At 40.5% G+C, this 4,585-nt stretch overlaps 1 long non-coding RNA gene across 1 annotated transcript; it reads left to right on the forward strand.

Moving 5' to 3' along the window:
- The first annotated feature begins 353 nt into the window (after positions 1-353).
- On the forward strand, positions 354-936 carry LOC129747378 (uncharacterized). Its single transcript, XR_008737496.1, has 3 exons — positions 354-414; positions 476-676; positions 730-936. It is a non-coding gene; the product is annotated as an uncharacterized LOC129747378 (long non-coding RNA).
- The last annotated feature ends 3,649 nt before the right edge of the window (positions 937-4,585 follow it).

Here is a 4,585-nt window from a genome sequence, read left to right on the forward strand (position 1 = left end):
ATTAGTTTTTCCTGATTGTTAAGTGACTGTTCTGTCTCGGGAACACTTGACTCATATTAGACAAACAGAGCAACTTGTGCCGTGTCTTTATTTGATCAACACGATTTTCAAATACTACACGCAGAAAAAGAACGGGGAGTCGTTTCAACAAAACGGTTTTGTTGATTTATTTTATATTTTCAATGCAGATTATTTCATAACTATCACAAAATAAAGGAATAGAAATAATAATAAAAAATAGTAATTTGCACACACACATTTTTTATTACCTTGAATTTCAATTTGGGTTATTTTTATGCGAAAAAGAGTTTATTATAATAACCGTGTAAATTAAAATCGATAAGTCGAAAAAAGAAAAAAAAACCGAAAATTGGTCCGCCGGTTCTCATGGAACGTTAAAGTTTTCCAGTTAAAGTGAGGTTTTATGGTAAAACTGTGCTGTTGATTTATTTAATTACGTGTTTTTTTTTTCCAGAAAAATCGTTGGTTTGCAGATTCATAGGCCGAAATAACATTTTTCATCTATGCTGGAAGTTATCACCGCTGCCGCAGAGATGGATGAAATTTCAAAAACATCCAAGTCCGTTTCACATAGATCCCGGAGACGGCCAGAAAGTTCAGCAGCAGTCGGCTTATTTTGCAGCTGTTTTGTCCGCTATACTAAACTGGGCCATAGGTAAATATACACAGATTTACATTTGAAAAGTCGTTCTGATTGCTTTTTTTTAGCTGGTGTGTGAATGCCCTAAACAACAGCCGGCTGGCTATTTGGATTTCGGCAAATTTTGGATCGTTGGCAAATTGCACTTTGCCCCGACCTTGGGCCGACGTCAGCACCTTCTTACTCTCCCGATGGTAGCAGGTTATGAACGTGGAACTGCCGCCTGCCGCTGCTGCAGGGTGCCACTGCATCGTATTGGGGAATCAGCAGTGAGGAACGACAAAACTCATATGTAGCTATAGTGTTAGTATCATAAGTTTTTATTTAATTAAAGGTTTTTGAAAAATTGAAATATATTTTTGTTCAATCATCATTCTTTGAAATCCAATAAATAACATACATCCAAATAGAAACCAACCAAATTTTTGCTTTCATCTCGAATAACAATATTGTTTTGTCTCAATTCGAATTCGAATTTACTTTAGCCTAGTCCACACTAGGCAACATGAACTGCGATTTTTGTTATGAGACGAACTTTGTTGTCTGTTGTTGTTGTTGGAAACCTGAGACGGTCCCAGTGTCTCCCGAAGAAAATGGGAGACGCTGAGACCGTCTCGAGACGAACCGTCTCCTAGTGTGGACTAGGCTTTTCGTACCAAAATTTTATTATTTTGACAGCAATTATGTATCATTTTTAAAAAGGGTGTATTTTATTTTCAATCAAACGATAAGTTTAATTCAAATCGATACTTTTATTCAGTGTGGCCAAAAATATATTTGTGCTTTTTCCCAACCAAAATTTTTATTATTTTTGGCCGAAATCTTATTATTTTTAAAATATATTTTTCTGCGTGTAGTAAATCGAATAACATTTGCGCTCAAAAGCCAATAGCTTCATGCCCAAAGCTCGCAGTTTGCCTATATCCCAGCATTGAATAAATATTTTATTGATATTTCGATTCATCTTTTTTAAGGTTTTTTTTTTTCTATCTCGTGCTATGTAAAAAAAGAAAGAAAGACACTTATAAGAGAATTGTTAAAACGAAACGACCGAACATCAATTTTGTTTGCTCAAACATGTTGTCATTCGTCTCGCATCACTTACCACAGCCAGACGTGTTTCTTATCCCTATCTCTCGCGGTGTGATAAAAGTGCAATAGTGCAAAAAAGTGTTTTACCAGTGCCTCTTGCATCCGTTGGGGATGCTATCAATCCGGACTTAAGTGCCGTAATCGGTAGCGAAACCCCAGAACAGGTGTGAATAGTGAATCACCGGTTGTTCGGTTGAAGTCATTCGGCCTTGCTGTTGTGTGTCGTCTTCAACAAAACAAAGTTGAAACAAAAGGACCACGTTTTTTGGATCAACAGCAGACTGGTACACACACGGTGTGCCTAAACAAGTATTTTTTTTCCAAAAAAAAAAGTTTTTTTTTGGTTTTTTATTTTCTTTTCTTTTACTTTTACTTGGTTTTTCGGTTTCCTTTCTTTACCACTTCGTTGTATATAGTTATATAATTATTATTAATATTATTAATTTTATATTTTTATATATATTTTTTTTTAATACTTTTTTTGTATTTTACATTTTATCAAAATTATTTTCATAAGGTTTTGTTCTCCTCTTGCCCATTAGCTCGGAAGTCTCCGTCTAATGGATGACGACGGCGAGGGAGGAAAAGAACCTCCCATCCAAGAGGAAACTGCATCCGAGGAAAACTCTTCTGATGAGATAGACCTCCATATCCAACCGAATGTTCGGAATGTTTCGGATACTGAAACTAACCCTTCTCCTTCCCCTTCCCCTCAACCATGTGGCTTATCGATTTCACCGATTGCCTTTACATTCGGCAACCATTCCTCAACCTCAAGTGTTTCGCCTCCAATATTAAACTCACCTCAAACAAACGCTCCCCTTTTAGAGTTGCCTAAACCGCCCCCTCGTCGTCGGGTTTACCAACCTGAATCGACGGGACCTTGGGTAGTCTATTTCCGGTCCAAATCGAAACCTCTAAACACAATTTCAATTTCCCGAACCCTCGACCGATCGTACTCTTCCGTAGTCAGCTACCAGCCGATGAGTCGGAACAAAATGCGCGTTGTTGTTGGTAGCTTGAAGGAAGCAAATGCCATTGCTTGTGACGAGAGGTTTACGATCGAGTACCGCGTTTACGTTCCCGCTCGTGACGTGGAAATCGACGGAGTGGTAACCGAAGAGGGTTTGACCGTCGATGACCTAATGGAATCAGGGGTTGGCCGATTCAAGGATCCTGCTCTTCCAACGGTCAAGGTGTTGGACGCGCGACAATTAAAATCAGCATCTGGCGAGGGGGAAAAACGAAAGTTTTCCCTGTCGAACTCTTTTCGGGTTACCTTTTCCGGCACTGCACTTCCTGATTTCGTTGCGATCGGGAAGGTTCGTCTACCTGTGAGACTTTATGTGCCTTCGGTCATGTTCTGCCAGAAGTGCAAGCAGTTGGATCATACGGCCGCCTACTGCTGCAATCAGGCACGCTGCTCTAAGTGCGGGGAGAAGCATGAGGAAGCTTCGTGTACAACACCAGCAGCAAACAGGTGTTTGTATTGCACTGGGGAAGCATCTCATGCTCTCTCGGCGTGTCCGAAGTACATATCGCGCCGGGAAAAAATCAAGACTTCTCTGAAAAATCGTGTAAAAATGTCCTATAGAGACATGGTTCTGAAGTCTTTGCCAATCGTCTCTGAGAACCAGTTTGACCTTCTAAGTGACTATGAGTCCGAAGGGGAGGATCCATGTGAAGGAACATCAACTGGACCATTTTTAAAAAATAATGTTTCACAGGCGCCAAAAAGGAAACGCATCATTAAAACACAAACCGGATTAGCTGCCAGCAAAATTAAAATAAAAAGAAATCCTCAAAGTGGAAATAGTAATTCTGCCCCTCCTATTCAGAGTCCTCCGGGTTTTAATCCGTCCCCGAAGGACTTTCCTCCACTTTCTGGGAAGTCAAAACCCCAGGCTTTCCTTCAGAATTCCGGCCCATCAGTAGCTAACAGGAATGCAACAATTCCCAGAGAAACTGCTACTGATCCATCGTCGAATGGTTTTCCCAGCTTTTCGGCTGATGGTAAGATGAAATTCTCGGAAATTGTTGCGTTCATCCTGGACTTTTTCAGTGTACCAGCAGGATGGAGGACTATGATTAATATGTTTGTACCCCTTTTGAGAGAATTCTTGAAAAAGAAAGCTCTCACTATGACCCTCATCGCAGAAGCAATTTCTATCGATGTATAATTCATCCAATGAGGGGAGAGAAATTGTTTCTGTATTGCAATGGAACTGCAGAAGTATTTTACCAAAATTAGACCCATTCAAAATATTGGTACACAATTTGAATTGTGATGTGTTCGCCTTATGCGAAACTTGGCTCTCTCCAAACATAGATTTCACCTTCCACAGCCACAACATAATTCGCCTGGATCGTGATGGTCAAAGAGGGGGTGGCGTTCTTTTGGGGATCAAGAAATGCCACTCGTTCTATCGTATTCAACTACAACCATCTCCGGGTATTGAAGTCGTCAGTTGCCAAGCTAGAATAAAAGGTCAAGACCTTTGTCTAGCCTCGGTTTATATTCCGCCATCTTCAAGCGTTAGCCGGAACCAATTGGCGAATATTATTTCACTTCTCCCAGAACCCCGGCTAGTTCTGGGAGATTTTAACTCCCATGGCGTGGGCTGGGGTAGCTCACGTGATGATGAACGTGCTAACATTATTTATGAGCTGTGCGACGACTTCAACATGACTGTCTTAAACAATGGGGAAGTGACTCGAATTAATGGATCCCAATCACAGCATAGTATTTTAGACCTTTCTCTAGCTTCTTCCTCTCTGAGCTTGGATTGTATGTGGAAGGTAATCCAAGACCCTCAGGGAAGCGATCATTTG

The sequence above is a fragment of the Uranotaenia lowii genome, chromosome 2 (assembly GCF_029784155.1).
Source record: "Uranotaenia lowii strain MFRU-FL chromosome 2, ASM2978415v1, whole genome shotgun sequence".
In the NCBI taxonomy this organism is placed as follows: domain Eukaryota; kingdom Metazoa; phylum Arthropoda; class Insecta; order Diptera; family Culicidae; genus Uranotaenia; species Uranotaenia lowii.